Source organism: Odontomachus brunneus, unplaced genomic scaffold (assembly GCF_010583005.1).
Source record: "Odontomachus brunneus isolate Ranch 3 - 2012 unplaced genomic scaffold, Obru_v1 Obru_scaffold_100, whole genome shotgun sequence".
NCBI lineage: Eukaryota > Metazoa > Arthropoda > Insecta > Hymenoptera > Formicidae > Odontomachus > Odontomachus brunneus.
Window position 1 is genome coordinate 78,625 of NW_022639550.1, and position 18,974 is coordinate 97,598.

At 42.0% G+C, this 18,974-nt stretch overlaps 1 protein-coding gene across 6 annotated transcripts in view; it reads left to right on the forward strand.

The window, feature by feature from the left end:
* The window catches only part of LOC116848819 (trehalase), a 59,215-nt gene that overhangs the window by 14,297 nt on the left and 25,944 nt on the right, over positions 1–18,974 (forward strand). For 2 of the 6 annotated variants that reach the window (XM_032825324.1, XM_032825329.1), the window contains exon 1: positions 2,893–5,057. The exons of 3 other annotated variants lie outside the window; for them this stretch is intronic. The gene's annotated coding sequence lies outside the window, so the exon portion shown is untranslated. Of the gene's footprint in view, positions 1–1,826; positions 2,821–2,892; positions 5,058–18,974 lie in introns of those variants that run through there. One more of the 6 variants, XM_032825326.1, reaches the window with a different exon arrangement.

Consider the following 18,974-nt stretch of genomic DNA (forward strand, 5'->3'; position numbering starts at 1 on the left):
TTTATTCCTTTTATGATTATTTTTCGAAGATAATACTTTAGCACAATGTTAGCACAACTTAGCACAACCTACACAATAAAAAAAATTTCGAAAATCAAAAAGTTGGGGGCTACCAAAAAAACGGTTTTTTCCATTTTTCTCGCTCATTTTTCGTATTAAAAATTTATAATTCGAGCACAATGTAGCACAATCCTAGCACAAATCAGCACAACTGTCAAAATTAATAAATTCGAATAGTGGGGGGCTAACTTCATACAGGCTCAAAAGATGACCAATTTTTTCGACGCGGGATTCGTACGCTGCCCGAAAGATGGGAGAAAGTAGTGGCCAGCGATGGACAATACTTTGAATCATAAATGTATAATCAATTTTTTACAATAAAGCCTCGAATTTCGGAAAAAAAACGGCGGAAGCAAAGTTGTACATCTAATAGTATATAGTTGCCACCTATATAATTCTTATTATTCTTATTATTCTTATTATTCTTATTACCATCTCTGAATTTTTTTTCAGTAAAAGAACTTAAATTTAAGTTATATATATTATTAGTGCCAAAAAATATCTTCCATTTTTTGGATACTTTTTCTCTCAGAGTAGGAATTAGGATTTATGAGGAATAATTTTTAGCGTGCTCGCTTTATGACTATTATTATTATTATTATTATTATTATTATTAACAAAAATTAATTCTTATGGAGTATGACGTAAAGTAGCCGATTTCAGTGAAAAATAATTAGTACAGAACTAATAAGGACGCAAATTAAATTATATCATCGGCGTGAGATTATGCCGTATTGTTCCGTAACATTCTGTAAACAAACGTCCAAAACATTAAATAAACCTGACTCGGTGATGTCTCAGGTCGGATATAGCCGTCGATATCTTTCGGTCTGCGATAAACTCGCGCAATTGATCGTCTTTAATCGCACTCTGTGAGTTTTATGCATGTGCCGGCACGCGCACCAATGCGTGTGCGTATATATGTAAACTCGTGGAACTGCATCTTGTGTCAACGTACTCGATTGGAGACTGGTAATTCTCCGTTCTCTCATTGATCCGTTTGTCGGATCGTTTAATCGCTTTACACAGGGGAAAAATTTCCGACGCAAACGGCTATTCTCGAAAAAAAAGAGAAAAATCGTAAAAAAAGAGAGAAAACGTTTCGCGCGCAAGTCTCTGGAGAATATTTCCCGTGCGTAATTTTGAGTTCCGCCATCGGCAAACATTTTGAGTCATCAGAACTTGACGTCATTTCGGTGAAATCCAAACGGGAATGGCGATGAATGGTCGGTTTAGAAAATCAACGAACGTCTCGTCGCGAAATTCATCATACGAGGCGCTAATGAACGCTTTACGTAGAATTATTTGCACCTACACTAAAATATCACGAACGTCAAAGTTATGCGTTAAGTAATTAGACAGAGTGAGAGAGAAGGACGTGCAGTCATTTCTAATGTATATTTTTATTGAGATTCTTGGCGAATGCAACTTCTTCATTTTCTCATACTTCCATTGCGTGAAAGTATTTGTAATTTTGTACAACCAATACGACGTAAATTTTGCAGAAAAATATCAATATTCTGTCGGTAAAGTTTTCAGCTTCAGCATCGAAGTTCCGAGTGACGACTGCCTGTACGGCCCTAGAATATAACACGCGTTTCGTCGCGGATCCTGGGTTTATTCCGATCGACGTCGCTCGAGAGGTCGAAGCAAAAGAAATGCGTGATTAATTCGCAACAATTATCGGCCGCGTCGGGCTTCGGGGCGGTGCACTCGTCGCTCTCCCTTAAACGCGTTAATTATAGTAACACGATTACGGCGCGATCGCGAGAAGGTAAAGGCCTCGGGCAGGACTAATTTATCTTCTTGTCATTAGACAAGTATACATGTGTACCAATAACGACGCTACGGATGAAGTGACACGCGCGTCTTCTGACGAAACTACGTAGCAATCGCGTAGCAGATACGTTCGCGGTCATATGATAATTAACTAGCGCACCGTCGTCGATTATGAAAATAAAAAGCTCCGAGTGAGCAAAATAAAAAGTCCTGCGTCAGTCAGTGAGTGCACGCCGATGCGTCGAGACGTATTTTTATGCATACGTACGCGTTCGCTCTTACTCGTTCTCGCGTGTGCACGCATGCCCCCGAGTCGAATTTCACACGTCACGCATTTTTGCACGATCTCGCCGACACGACGCGACGTAGTCGCGTGAACTGAAACGCGAAAGCTACAATTGCTCTCCGCGAAACCGCGCGCGTGCGAGGGAAATCTTAAACGGAGTCATATATACACGCGATCTCCGAGGTAGATCTCCGAGGACATAATTTTGCATTTTTTTTTTCTCTTTTTGCATCGCAGAGAAGAGGCACTTCTCAGAGTCCGATTTCTTTCTTTCTCTCTCTCTCTTTCTCTCTTTCGCGCGACTTTCGAAGGAGAGATCGCAGGTTCTTCGTTCTCCCCGAATCGGTATTTCGTCGCGCGTTCGATTCTGCCGCTGTGCGATAACACACGAGTGAGATAATACACGATTTAATCGTTGTGAGCTTTCGCGAGTGAGATAATACACGATTTAATCGCGGACGGAAAACCACTAAGGGTACTTGTGTTACGTATGTGTCTTGCAATCTGAACTGACGACCCGCGATCGAAACCGTAATATCGGAGCGTGGACTTTATTTCGCGGCGTCTAATTGAACTCTGCGCGACGAGGAGAGTTTGCTCTCGCACTCTTACCCACGTATCACTCTTCCCTGCCTCGCAGACGACTGTCCGCGGACACCTCGGCGGCAAGGAGTCGAAGGTTATTATTCGTCACGGTACGTACAAGGTTTTCTTGTTAATTGGTAGCCAGACAAGCAAGCTTCGTGATTTATTCATTAAAAATTCCCCCCGGGCGCTTTTAATCAGCCTCGTTTTTCCTTTCGGAGCGTTCACCTTCTCCGCATAGATCTAATCAATCACTTATTTTTCTTTGGGACGAATTAATTCGCTATTATCAGCATTCTATTGTACTGAAAATCCGATGGAGAAATTATGCCAACGTGTTGTGTGTCGAAAAGCCGAAGCCAGAAATTTCTTGCTCTTCCATTCAGTCCGAAGTTCAGAATAGTTTCTTAAGAGAAGGAAGAATTTCTTAAGAGTGTCAATTCGGCCGTAGTTGTGCAAGAAAAACCCAACTCATACGAAATATGTTTCGCGAAAAATGAAGATGGAAATTTGATACATGATTTGAAAAGTACACAGAGAGAAAAGATAAAAAAGATACTAGTAAAAAATGGCTTAACTAAGTAGAAAATAAAAACTGTGTCTTTTAATTAGTTTTAAACGATCATAAAGCTTGGATCTTTTCGTTTTAAAGATATATAGATTAGCCATTGGTAAAAACTCGAAGTTCATAATTTTGTGGGTTGGTTCATTCTTGCATAACTATGGCCAATTGTGCAATTTCTTCGTTAAGTTTTCACGCTATATGCGTGTGTGGGAGTGTGTGAAGGTTGGAGGGGAGAGCTAAGCGAATGTCAGTCGGTTGTTGTTGTTAGTGAATGGTATTTTTGAAACATCCGTAGGAATGTGGTTAGGGCACGATTTTACGGGTTCACTAAAGCTACTATCCCCCAGGCGGTTGACCTTCGTTCCCCCCAAATGAAAATGAGCTTACTACCTGCTTATGCTTAATGATCGCGATGATAAGCGTTGCGTTCTTTCGGTTCTCTCTCTCTTTCAACGTTAACCGGATCCACTTCGGATCGTGTTCGGATGAATAGAAAAAATCGCAAGTCGCGTTTGACGTCTCCTACTTCTTGCTTTCACCGTCAACTTATCGTGGTCCAAAGGGCTGAATATTTTATCAGCACTCTCTTTCCAAGAACATCCTTCCGCCTCCTCTCGCCACTCTTTGTCTGATCCCGAACTTGAGTGCAGTTGGCACGCTTTCCTGCGGAGTGACAGGGTATACTCAACTCATATCTATCTGCAGGGAGGAGAAGGAGGGGCGGGAGAGGATGAAATAAAGAGAGACTGAGAGAGAGAATGAGAGAGAGGGTAATGACTGACGGTGAGTGGGATTTTGTGCAGTGCCGGCTTGCAGCACATTGTAACCCCAAGTACGATAAGTAAAACACAAAGAGTATCCCTCCCTTTTCAATAAATAATACAATAAAGAAGAAAATTAAAGGTACAGTTTACAGTGCAAGAAAATCGCTTACAAGTGTTTCTTTGGGATCACGTTAGACTCTTTGTAATTCTCAGGGAGCTGCCGGAGCAAAATCTTTAAAATCACATTTCGCACGGCTCGTGCACAAAACAATGCACTGCGGTTCGCGTAGTTTTTTGAGTCGAGAGTGTCGCGCATCCGCGACTTAGAGCCGTGTCCAACAGTGCGATAGTGACGTGCACTTAGCGCTTTGCATTTAACAACGAGCAATTTCAAACAAAGGTAAGCTATAAGTAACGACACGTCCGAATAACGGTACGGTATTGAGCGTAATCGACGGAACAGTTGTCTCGGTTTCCTCCAACGGTCCCGGAACAAGTTCTAGCGGGAATTCCCGAAATCGTCAACGGGTATTATCATCGGCTTATGCAAAATACGGCCCTGCCGATTCGGAGGCCGCAAGATGGGGAGAGAGAGAGAGAGAGAGAAAGAGAAAGAGAGAGAGAGAGAGACTTGACTCGACTTCGCGACAGCGGAGGCTACTCGCGGAGCCAGTACGAAACGCACAGCACCGAGCACCAAATCGGTCGCACACGTTGCTCGTAGCACCGCAACGGAACGAATCGGTTTCGTCATCGTCCGCAAATCTCGTGAATATCTCGCGTATACTCTCGCGTACGGGCCGATCGCAAATCGGTCGGTAGGTCGGTAGATCCCAAGATCTCTCCGTGAGTGATCATTTTTTTCGCGAATAGTGCGTCCCGCCAGTGAAGAGTGCTCCCACATCATTGTGCTCCGGCAACAAGAGCTTCCGGCTCTTCCTCCTCTTCTTCTTCCACGTCTTCTTCCGTTTCGGACCACACGCGGTTCCGGCTCTCGTTATGCGCGGCCAGTGCGAAGGTACGTTCCCACGAAAGCACGCGTTTGCCGCGCGTCTAGCACGTGCTCATTGCAGGGGATTCGTCTCACGAAGCATCTTCCGGGTAGCACACTTTTCGGCGTGTCGCTTCGCATGTGTGTGTGTGTGTGTGTGTGTGTGTGTGTGTGCACACGTCCACTGAGGTTTTCCATCGAGCGTTACGTAATATATTGCGCTAAATGAAGTACGCGAGACGATCGCGAAGTGGAAAGTTAGAAGGGTAATCTAGATCAACATGTCTCAAAGAAGGCCACTGATTTCGATCCGACTCGCGCCCGTAAAAACGCGGATTGCACTCGCGATAATACTCCGCGCCAACAAGAAGACTCGCGAAATGGCACGAACTCGCGAAGTTCGTGCGGAGAAGGACGCAATTTAAATTTGATATCGAGCGAATTATGTAAGTAGAGTCACGCGCAAACGTATGAATTTTCATTGTGCGATAGCCGCTCGGGTTTTGTTACGAAGTTAAGCTCAAGATTGCGGCGCACGGTGGAGTCAACTGAAATTCCACGCCTTCAGAAAAGGCTAAAAGCTTCGAGGTTCGTACTGATTTCGATGTTTTTACCTTCAAGCGACAGCTAATGAAGTTTGGAGCAATTTTGTTAAGAAGTTACTTCAAATTTTATCATCTTTTACTTAAAAGAAACAGAAGCATACTTCAAGAACAACAATTAATAAGAAAACTTATGACATGATACTATTTTTCAGGGTTTCAATATTTAATTTCAATATAAATATCTGTGTCTGAGCTTTCATAAAAAAAAGGTATTGAAATCAGTAGAAAGTTCAAGACTGCAGTTTTTTCCGAAATATGAAGTTTCGTTTCTCATTGCGCGGTGCTCCGAGTGCGGCGTGTTAACCCCCGCGTTCCTTTGATCCGCGCGAGCAACGAAAGGTTAACGGGAGGGGGCCCCTCGAGCGAACCCCTCTTCGAGATGCAGCGGCGATGCATCCCGTCAATGCAATCGGGACAGCTATGGGCGGGAGCATATTTTTAGATACAAATATATACGCCGTTCGATTCGCTATTAGCGCAGTTAGAGACGAGGAGTAACGAAAGGAGCGGAATGCATTCGCTCGAAAACAAGAGAGAAAGAAAGAGGAAGAGAAGACGCGTGATCGTCATTTCATTTCGAATGCGATTATTTGCATTTCGTGCGTGCACGCGCCATTTCGAAGGACGATTCGACCTGCACATTGTTATCCATCACGTTCGTTGGCGCGCCAAGGACGTGTAGAAGCACGTATCCTCGGAAATGATATGCCGAAGGTTTTGATTTTCATTTCCCCGGCGGGAACGAGGAACGTCACGCGGGCGGTAAACAGGAAAACTAGCACGTAGTTATGTAAGAATGACCCAAAATTATGATTCTTGAATTTTCGTTACCAATGAGTAGTCCATGCGTCTTTCTGCATAAAACACAAGAGATCCAAATCTTATGGTCGCCTGAAATTGATTAAAAGAACAATTTTTATTTTCTATCAGTTATGTCCTTGCTCATTTTTCAAAGACTAAACCTATCAATGAATACCTTTAAAGAGGAGAAAATTGATCATGTTAGATCTCTTGAACTATTACGAAGATTCAGCATTGTGTATAGCCCTTAAAAGTATTAAATTCTTATCTTCGTTTTTCTCGCAAACGCACTTCATGTGGGTTGAATCATTCTTGCATAGCTGCGTTTAATTAAGATCGCGCTGATAAGTCGAGGCGATGTAGATATTCATGGAACACTCGATTTCTTTTTCTTCCTTTCTTTTCTTTTTTTTTTTTTTTTTTAATGAACGCAGCGACGCGATAGCAAGTCGCGAGTGGAAAATCACTGCTCTTTGACGGCACGAATCCAGTAGAGCAGTTCGAGTTAAATGCAAACCAATTTGAAGTATGCGAACGATGTTAATAACGCTCACTGGATAACCGTGAACGGTAGCTGTCCTCACGCGAGAGTGCAATTAACGGGGTCGCGCAATTTCGCACTTCGTCCTGCGATTCTCCCTTCGGAAAAATCTGCTGGCGACGGAAGAGGATTTCATCTTACGAAATCACATATTTAATTGATGATATCCGTTGTAAATATTAAATTTCTCCGCAAACACAAGCGTTCATATTGAAAATGTTTTTTTTTTTTTTATTAAGCTCTTCGTTTTTCTCGCTTCATCTGATACGAATATCAGATCTGATATTCGTATCAGATACAATATCTTTGCTGAGATTGAAAAAAAGATATTTACGTGTGAAACAGGATGCCTATGGGTGCGATCGCGAATAATCAGCGAAATGAGAAGTGAATGAGCAGCTACGCAGCCAAAATTAACGGGTTCCTCTCCTTCTCTCTTTCTCTATATTTCTCTCTCTTTCTCTTTCTCGCGCACGCGGAGCATTGCAATTCGTGTGTCACAATTGACACTGTGCCAGGATTGATGTCGAACCGAGTTACAGGGCCGAGTCCGGACGGTATTATTAGACAGGTCAGTGTAGCAACATATCTTTTAATGTATCGTCCTCTCAGACCCCCTGCGTCGAACTCGCATTTAATCGTATCGGGAACTACGAGCTTGCTCGCCCGCGCCGTATCTCATTCAGCGCGGAGTAAACGTCCTAGAAACGTCTTAGGTATCCGTACGGTATCGCGACGGTGCGATGTACTGTCCGCTTGGTGTCGACGCGCGATTTGTATTTTTAGCTTTTGTTTGAGTCGCGAAGACACAAAGTGGCGACGACCAGCGTGTGCTGCATCAGCAAAATGCGCGGATGCAATGCTCTTTGAGCTCGAGAAGTGGCGAATCTCAACTGCGAACGCATCTCTTGAATTGTGAACCTCCGCCTACTGTATAAATAAATATGCGAGCGTGAAAGGCCAATTAATTCGCGGCATATCCATTTTGCACGATATGACAAATCGTCTCTTCTCACAGGTAAAATAGCTTCCTGTAAAATAACTTAGTCGTGACTCGATTCTCGCGACGAATCGCAATCGCGTGTCATCATTCTCGGAAGCATGTTCCGGAACTGCATGATCAAGTAACGATTAATTAATACGGTTGCGTCACATGTCTCTCAATACAAGGAGTAAACATTCCGTAGCGTTAATGCGTTTCTTCTCTCAATTTTTCTCTAAGGCCAAAGTACCAATGCTAGGCCAACACGCACCTAATCCTGGACATTCTTATTTTGGTCTCTAAATATTTAAACTTTCAACATAAAAATACTACATGTAAAATATATTAAATATATACACGTATGTTCTATGTTGAAAGTTTAAATATTCGTATTTAAGGACCAAAATAAGAATATTTAGGATTAGATACGTGTTCGGGAATTGGTACTTTTTACTCTACGCAATGCACAGGTCAATTTTTCTGTCTGTCTCTGGAGACTCGTGTTAAACGCGTTAACCTTTTATTTAGCAAAGAAATTGAGAGAAAAGAATTTTTGAGTGTTTAAATGAAGTAAATTGTGTCTTTCGAATACAGTTATATTGTCTTCAAAAATATTATTTCGAAAACATATTTCTAACGATTTTTGTCATCTAGTGGCAAAAATTGAAACAACTAAGTCACTGACGAACAAAATGAGTCAACAGATGTTGCTCCAAAGTAACAATATTGAATGAAACGTTCTGCATTTATCGTTGTTGCATGTAGCTGATGAGAAATCGATGCTGTTGGACAGCAGTATTGTCAAATAAAGAGTTATGACGCAACAGAAACTCATCTTCTGCAACGGAAACTCTTATCACTTTTGTGAAATAAGGACAAGCATCGAGTTGCAAAGATCGTTATTCCCGCGTTCATCAATCACGCGCGTTATTGTAATCTCCGCGAGAATTTTCATCATATTGCGCGTCTTATCTCGCGATAAAACGCGATAAAACGCGTCACTACAGCGATGACGATGTCGTTTCGGCTGTATCACGTCAGTAATGTCAACACTTGCGCTACGCCTACGTGTGTCGTCGCACAAGCCTTAACGGTCGTGCGATGCGCGAAATCCACATTGCGAGTGGCGCAATTGTTGTTTTACATCGTGACATCATGACGTTGCAATCGCAGTCGCGAGCGCGCGGGGAGAAAGCAGCTGTTAAGCTCGCACGAGTCGCCGCGACGAGCCTCCGTTCACTCGTTGCGCATTGGTCGAGCTTGGTAGGTGTTGGTAGCGGGAGGATCCGCGATTGGCCAGGTAACCGGTTAGACAGGAGGCTCGCCTTCGAGCGGTTCTCATCTACAACGTAACGTGCACCTGGAGAATGCAGGTTAACGTACAAGACCTCGTGCCAACGAAGCTCGACTTCTTGGACTTCTCGAGAAAATCAATCCGGGGAACTTGGCTATCAAAAGAAACATCAAGCCAAACAAGCTCGCTCCTTCGTACTCACGACTCGCGTATGCTATCGGCATATCAGCGACTTTCAAATTACTGGATTCGACGGATGTGAATCATTGGCAGGGATTGACGTCGGTAATCAAGCAGTTACGTTTTTGATTATATTGTTTAATGGAACCGGCGGTCAGGCTCGCTCGATTGCCGCAACAGTCGCGAACAATGTACTTGACTTTGGCCGATTTTCCAATAAAGTGTCCCTTAATGAATAACACGCGAGCCGACGTATCATCGGCTTAATGACATCGGTGCTTAATGACTTGATGAGTATTGCGCGTCACAACGAGAAAGTCTCTGATAAGCTAGATTGATCATCGGCCAAGGGCTCTCCTCAACCGCTTTCGGCGTTTCACGTGTTTCGCAAACGGCTAAAAGGAGTACTGATATCACTTGAGTGTCATTTCGGATCTCGGAAGTGCCACGTCATCGGCCGTTTCTTCTACACTTTGTACCGCGTCCGTTGCGTCAGTGATAATGATGAGGTAACTTTGACTTTCATGAACTTCGGCCGGTATTAATGTCAGATAAGCGCGCTCGCTCGGCCGTTTATCACCTGCGTGAACTTCCCGTCGCTCGTGACTTTCGTCACGAGTTTATTGCAAATTCCAAAGTTTTATTGAGACAAATCACCCGATAATTAACAAACGGACGGTCAAAATACCAACGAATTTTTGTACCCGATAAGGAAACATCTGATACTAGGTGCGCAACTAAGTTTCCGGGTTTCACACATGGATGGCGCTAACGACACATGTAGTCGACATACATGTCTAAAGTTGTGATTCTTTTATAGTTTGGACATCTGTCAATAATAACCAGTCATAATACCAACACATATCGCAACGCAAACATATTTTTTCTAACAATGAAAATGTCGAGTTTTGTGCCAAATAAACAGCATTTGCGGGAAGCTTTGCTTTTCTGCTTTAACTTGAAAAAAAATGCAGCTGAAGCACGTCGTTTGCTTGAGGAGGCCTACGGCGAACATGCACCATCGAAAACTACCTGTGAAGATTGGTTTAAACGCTTCAGAAGTGGCGATTTCGACACTAAGGACAAGGAGCGCTCCGGAAGACCAAAAACAATTGAGGACGCCGATCTGCAAGCGTTATTGGATGAAGATGATACGCAAACACAAGATCAACTTAAACATGACTCGCCAAGGTATTTCCAAACGTTTACATGCCATGGGAAAAATTCAAAAGGAAGGAAAATGGGTGCCGCATGAGTTGACTGAGAGACAGATGGAAAATCAAAGAGCCACTTCCGAAATTTTGCTTTTGCGGCATGAAAGAAAGAGTTTCCTGCATCGAATTGTTACTGGCGATGAGAAGTGGATATATTTCGAGAATCCCAAATGCAAAAAATCGTGGCTTTCACCTGGCGAAGCATCAACATCGACGGCACGGCCAAATCGCTTCGGAAAGAAGACAATGCTCTGCGTTTGGTGGGACCAGAAAGGAATCGTGTACTATGAGCTGCTGAAACCGGGCGAAACTGTCAATAGGCATCGCTACCGACAACAACTGATCAATTTGAACCATGCATTGCTCGAAAAACGGCCAGAATGGGACATGAGACACGAACGAGTGATATTGCAGCTCGACAACGCTCCGTGCCATCGCACTTCCATCGTCCAGGACACCATCAAAACGCTGAAATGGGATCTGCTACCGCACCCGCCGTATTCGCCAGACCTGGCCCCTTCCGATTATCACTTGTTCCGGTCGATGGCGCATGGCTTGGCTGGGCTACATTTGGCCAATTTCGAAGAAGTGCAAAATTGGTTGGATGAATGGTTTTGGTCCAAAGACGTGTCGTTTTATCGTCGCGGTATTCATGTATTGCCAGAGAGATGGCAAAAATGTGTAGCTAGCGAGGGACGATACTTTGAATAAAGCATTTTTTGTATTTATTTTGAAATTTTCCATTTTTCATTGATCAAAAAAATCCGGAAACTTAGTTACGCACCTAGTAAGAAATATCCGTTCATAATATTTTTATCTGATGAAATGCCATTATGATCGGATTAAATTTAATCGGATACCCTGATTGGATATAAAAATTAATCGAAAGTATGCGTTAATTTTTTATCCGATAATTATCAGATAATTTCTCTCAGTATTCGCGAACGAACTTTGGCCGGCGATAAGAAAAGAAGGCGCGAACTAATAATAACGCGCTGAATAATTGAAATTTAATCTGTGAAGAGGAACTCATGCTAAATAATTGAAATCGCGTGAGAAAGTAGACTGGAAGACTCAAGTGGCGGGAGAGCAAAGAATTTATTTTCGCGTTCGGGGCGTTGCTTACAGTGATAACGCGCGAAACTCTATAATAATAATGAAATTAATATTCCATGAAATGGCACTTTACCTTATTATCCTTATTATCAATTACTAGCAGTTATAATCGTGATTCCAAAGTCGACTCGGTTCATTGAATGTGCAGTGTGTATATCCTCGCTATCTCCTACGTTTCCGCCTCGATAATTGTAGATAGATAACAGAAAAAGCCGCTAAAATGAGCGTTTCTAATCGATCGGATTTTTTCTCTTTTTCTAAATTCTTTTTATCAATGTGACTCACGATCTTGTGAAGTCCCGTGTCGGATACTTCTTTCAGCTTCCACAGTGATCGGTAGTGATCAGAGTCGTTGGACGTAAGAAGCGAGAAAAGAACCGAGTATCCACGGACATTTGATTCATTATGCGCCTCATGTGACTTCTTACTCACGCGCCGTTAATCGGCTGGTCGATATCAGTGGCTCTCGTCAGGTTGAGTTCAACTTTGCTCAACTTTCTGAAAACTTTTGCTATATTTTCAAGAGTGTTGTATCCTTTGTTCTTTCGTTGGATATAATTTTTTCAATCGTCCGTTTGGTAAACATCCTGAAAAGATATCGAAATTATCCAGGTAGAAGAGCCACCTCTTTCTAATCAATAACTGACCAAAAATTTCGATTACTGGCTAGTTTCTGATCAGTTTCTAACTAGTTTCTGACCGGTCTCTGATTTTTTTATACAAAATTCTGTCAAATACTTTTCATCGTTTGATTTCCTACATGATAAAATATCATTTTATTATTCAATGTAAAAATAACATGGAACTTGTAGAAAATAGAATCTTTTAAGTAATTATTTTTAATTATCATATTTTCTTGCTTAGTTTCTCATTAGTAACTGGCTAAGAAACATTATATATAGCCAGTATTTTCCGAGATTTTACTGGACAGAAAAACTGATCAGCATGTATTTAACATTTTTATTGTCTAGTTTCTAACCAAGAAATACTGACTAGTATTTTTCTATCCTATTTCTGAGTAGTTACTGTCTAATAAAAACTTTCTGACCAGTTTTTTCTATAGACTTTTCTACTTGGATATATTATTTATTTAAAGAATATATCGTTTAATATCAAAGCAAAGAGAATACACATTCTTATTTTTATCTCACGTTTTAATTCTTATTTATGCGTTATGACATTATGAACAAGAGCGATTTCTCGTTCGGTTCATAAAGTGATCGGAATTTGTCGGCGACCCAAAGCCCGATGGTCACAATTGACCCTCATTGTTGGGTCAAGATCGGGCTTCTGCGTGTCACCCACGATCGCAAAATCAATCTCAATCGAGCTCTCTTTGATATTGTTCGCCGTAAGTCTTGCTTGTATCTCGCGCACGATTGATGGATATATTCGTTCGCGTCACGCTTCACAATGGAATAATTGTAGGCTCGCGCTCTATTGCGCCTTATTTTGTCTCTTCTGTACGTAATCAGGATTGATTGGCTTGTCGCGGTTGCGGGGATGGCGACAAAAATTTTTCGCTGTGCAAACTATACGGTGTCGCTTTGTTGCGAACGCTAAAAATTCATTTGTATCGTAAATAACGGAAGTGTGTAACGAAGAACATTACGTATTGTGCGGTTTTCTTTCGAGTCTATAAAGAGACAGACGTGAGTGTCGTGTGACCATATTCTTGAAGGCAGTCTTGAAATTTATTCGCGATTTCCTGTAACTTAGACCACATCATTTGAATTATTATATAATAGCTTGCGCAAAAAGCTTACTTAGAGAAAAGCTACCACCTTCTTCCTTCGTTCAGTCAAAGTACACTTTCTACACGGGCAGAACTTTGTAATAAAAATTACTATACACTGTAAAAACTGATGTGTTAAATTTACATTTCATGTGTTCCAAATTATCCACTCTTATTGATGTGTAAATTTAACACAAAACAAATATGTTGGAAAGTAACACGCATAATATGGAAAAAATTAACACAAGAATTTAACACTTGAATACCGTTAGGAATCACAGATTGTATTAAATTGACATATTTAATATGTCAGACGTAGATTATGTCAATTTAACATTTTCATTTCATCAAAACCGTAGATTAATACTTTAAAATGTTAAAGTAACGTTTTATGTTAGTTAAATGTTAAAGTAACGTTTTAATTTAACATTATACATATGTCAATTTAACACAAATTGTGATTCCTGACGGTATTCAAGTGTTAAATTCTTGTGTTAATTTCTTACATATTATGCACGGAAAAAAGGTTTGGTTGAATTAACCAAATATCTGGTCGAATATGAACGATCCAAAAATTCCGATTGAAGTAACCCGAACTCGGTTTAAGGTAACAAGATTTTCGATTGACTTAAATAGAATTCGGGTTACTTCAATCGGAATTTCTGAATCGTTCATATTCGACCAAATACATGGTTAATTCAACCAAACCTCTTTTCCGTGTGTGTGTGTGTACTTTTTATTTTACATTTGTTTTGTGTTAAATTTACATATAAATTAGAGTGGATGATTTGAGACAAAATGTTAAATTTAACACATCAGTTTTTACAGTGTAGAATTTTATAGCCGAGGAATAAGTCGACATTTTGCAGTAATCGACTTTATCCTTCCATTATATATGTCCTATCTAATTTTGAATATTAATTGATTAAAATTTTAATTATCTGTCACACTCGTCGAATCAATAATAGATTAAATATTTTTAGATGTTTTTTCTTTCAGCGTAAGAACTGTGTAAATTGATAAGACAGAACGCGACGTGATCGCTCTTTTTTCAGCATACATGGACGCGTGTCGGCTTTTCCAAGATGTATTTTGTTTGAAGCGCGTCGTCAATCGATGGGGAGATTCGCGCGATTTGATGTAACAGAAGTTTCCGGCCGCTTCTGTTTGATCGTCGGAAATAACAGGTGGACAACCTACACATGACTCGACATGTAAGCAAATCGTTTAGTTTGGGACGCTGCGTTTGCGTATTTGGGTTCGCGTACGTGCCGACACGTATAAATACATCCACGTTTCAGGCATCACGTATCACGTGCGAAATATTCTCGGGGATGTTTTGCGATCCGCCGAAATGCAATCCGTCGATTGTAATGTCGACGAACAGCCAGAGTCGTGTGACTCGCGACTATTAATAATAATGATAATGTTCAGCTACGCGGAGAACACGAACGTCAATTTTTATGAGCGGTTCTTTTCTTCCTTCGCACTTTCTTTGCACTGAGAACAAAAAAGTTGATTCGAATAAAATTAGTTTTTTGTCCCAGCCATATTTTCTGCAGCAAAATGGCAACAGTAACACACATACAAGATTATTACTAAGATATCACTAACATTATAGTAGAATTTAATAAAAAGATGTTTTTCTCGACCTAATTTACAGGAATTTTTTCTTTACGTGTTTATAGTTACAGATATCAGACATTTTTTTCTTATTTGACAGTTAAAAGTATATTTTTTTGTTGAGACTTCTGTCTTTAATTGTTTACGCATTTTTGCGCGAATGAGGCTAGAGAGCCTCATCAACAATCTAATATGAGCTGCGTTCCGAAATTCACTGCCAATACTGAAATTCTATAGTATACGTAACATGAACTATAGATTTTCAGTACTGGCAGTGAATTTCGGAACGCAGCCGTTGTAACTGGCAATAATTCGTGTTCTTCTTCTTTTTTTTACCGACTGACACACTGCCGTGCACTTTATCGACGATATGCGACGATGGCGGTTCCTTTTATCCACCGACGTGCGTTACGCTTCTTTGTTACGATCTTGCATCAGGAGATGGCGGTACTGCTTCTTTTCGCGTGCGAATCTGCGAATACATTTGCATTTCGTTGCTACATGAAAACGAATGTCATTGCATACAATTGGCACCAAGTATTGTACAAAAAAAATTTGTTTCTATGCAACCAGACAGAAAAACAGCGAAGAGAAATTATTTAATAAAGAACGAACAAACGGATATCTCTGATCAAAATATCGATGAATTTTTATATCCCATTAAGATATCTGATTAAATTTAATCGAATACTTTCGATTATAATAGCATTTCATCAGATCAAATAATTATGAACCGATATTTCTCATCGCCTGTTTCTTGATCGGATACAAAAATTCATTAGTATTTTGATCGGAAATTGTTGTTTGTTGATTTCTTATCAAATAATTTCTCTCAGTGAGTGCAAGCTACTGCATTCAGCATCCAGCATCTTTTTAAGGAAAAAAGCAAAGGCATGCTCAATTCCACATCGAAACGCGATATTATACTTATATATTTAACGGAAGATATTTCCTCTTTGCATTCAAAAGAGACCTGTATAAAAATTACCCGAAGGCAAATGAGATATTAACACTCGTCTCAGATTATGTCTGTCAGACATTACCCGCGGCTCGCATCCAGGGAAACACAATCTCACATTACGTAATAAGACGTCGCGATCAGCCATGGTATTCTGTAGCGCAGAGTAAGAAGCAGTTCGCGAATCTTCTTTTTTCCTTTGTCGACGTGATCGATCGAGAGAGCAGGAAACGATCCTCCGCGAGAAGCGGAGGAAGAGAGATTCTTATCCTTCTTGAAATATTCAAACACGATCCGTGATTGACGATCGATATGATCGCGAGGAGCGAATTCTCGAGTCCTCCGTATTCACGTGTCCCGACGCGCGGATTCCGCGATATTCGTTTTATTTATTTTCACCGGTCTCGGTAAAACGATTCGCATAATTGCTCGCGCGAATGAGCGAGCGAGTGCGCTGCGCATTGCATAACTGCAATTGCACTGCTCTCCTCCGCGCCCTCCCTTTCCTCCCCTCGCTGCATTCCCCGACGCTTCTCGTCTCGTCGGACGACAGCCCGAGACGTCGCACTCGATGTGTACAAGAGAATTCCTCCGGTTCCCGCCTCGTGGCAATTAGCTTCGCGTCCGTTCACGCCGCGAAGAAGCTGTCTCGAGTCCCGAGGAACAGGCGGATGCTCGTAACTCACGCTCCCGCTGTGTTTTCCATTCAATCGAACCCAATGAATAGTCATAACCCGCACTTTCGCGATGATTTAAGGTGCACTAATCACCGTTTATCAATGCGCATTGTATCGCGTAATGAATGACCGCGGGTGAGTGAGTGCCACGCGTTTGCATCGCGCCCTTGCGTTTACGAGCGCATTATTACTGAACGCTGCTCAATTTAATAGGCACGTTCTCGTCGTATCGGCTCATCTTGGGACGAGGAGAAGCGTGAAAACGCTGCGAGGAGAGCAAGAAGAGCATCACGTCTTTATCCTCTGCGCAATCCGCAGGTGCGCGATGCGATATACGACAACATATGACAACATTCTTGAATTACCTAATGACAGTGTCGTTACGCCCGCGCGGTGATTAATTCAGCCGCCACCCGCTGCCGGTAATAATGACGACGCGATTCGCCGGCAGTCAATTAACCTCGGCCTTTCGCCGAAATCGAGAGCTTTAATTGCCGTGGATATATAAGCTTTCTTTTGAGACTTTCTTCCTTCGGGACGCGCGGCCAGATGAGACCAGCCGCGATATTTCCGCTCGCGGAAAGAAAGACGATTCTTGGTATGGGCCACGACTTTCCTGCAATTCGTCATCGCAGGTTTGCACCGAGAGAGAAGTTTTGCTAATTTATACTAGTAATCCTAATATCCTCAACGAATGACTTGATACGGAATGTTTTGTTAAAATAACAAATTATAAGAAATGACTTGCTACAATAACTTGGATCTGTTTCCTTGACTTATTTTTGTTCCGATAACTGAGAGATTTTCCTCAATGCGCTGGAAACTGCTTGGAACATTTCGCGATCAATCTAACAAAAATCCTCGACTCGGCAGCCAAAAAGGTAGCACCTAAGAGAGGGGAAGAGAGAGAGAGAGGGAGAAAGATTGCGTTACCACGGCACCTTCGCGCTCACAATCGCCGTGAATTAATTTCGCCTAATCTCGCAGCGGTCCCACGAAAGCGAGATTCTTTAGTTGTGTTATCAAAAGAAAGAAAAAAAATAGGTTTTTTACGTAAGTTCTCGTGTGCAGATCGACTAGCGCGATAAACATTGTCAATTTGGCGACAGAAAAATATACGCGTTTTTTCTTTTTTTTTTAAGAGAAGTAGATAGGAGAGAAAACCGAGATTCTAATCTGGTGAGAAGACGACGCGGAGAGATAATTGATTGCGAACAACGGTGATTCGAGCGCGACACTCGCCGGCAGAAACTATTCAGCATGGCCTCTTATATCGCCACCAACCCTCTGCACCGACCTATTTCCGGCTAAAAATAGCCAATAGAATGATTGTCGCTAAAATGACGTCCACTCGGCCGCGGCGTGTCGCGATTAATTGTGAGCGCGAAGGCGCCGTGGTAACGCAATCTTTCTCCCTCTCTCTCTCTCTCTCTCTCTTCCCCTCTCTTAGGTGCTACCTTTTTGACTGCCGAGTCGAGGATTTTTGTTAGATTGATCGCGAAATGTTCCAAGCAGTTTCCAGCGCATTGAGGAAAATCTCTCAGTTATCGGAACAAAAATAAGTCAAGGAAACAGATCCAAGTTATTGTAGCAAGTCATTTCTTATAATTTGTTATTTTAACAAAACATTCCGTATCAAGTCATTCGTTGAGGATATTAGGATTACTAGTATAAATTAGCAAAACTTCTCTCTCGGTGCAAACCTGCGATGTCGAATTGCAGGAAAGTCGTGGCCCATACCAAGAATCGTCTTTCTTTCCGCGAGCGGAAATATCGCGACTGGTCTCATCTGGCCGCGCGTCCCGAAGGAAGAAAGTCTCAAAAGAAAGTTTATATACCCACGGCAATTAAAGCTCTCGATTTCGTCGAATGAGGGGGTAGTTTGAAGCGAGGTTAAGTCGGTTAATTGGCGAAGAGGATCGCGTGCGGGCGGGCCGCTTCTTCCGCGAAAAGCAGATTCCGATCGGAGCTCGGCGAACAATGGAATTGATCCCTCGACGAGAGAAAGAGAGAGAGAGAGAGAGAGAGAGAGAGAGAGTCTTTTTCGACGCGTGCACGCGCAAATTCATCGGAGAGACGCACGATGAGGCGTGTTAATTATCGCTCTGTGTACCGCAGGTGCGAAAACGCACTTTACTTTGCGCTGCGTTGACATAATGAAGCGTGTTTTCAACGGCGAAGTGAGCAAAACACCGGCGAAACAGGTACAAGATCAATC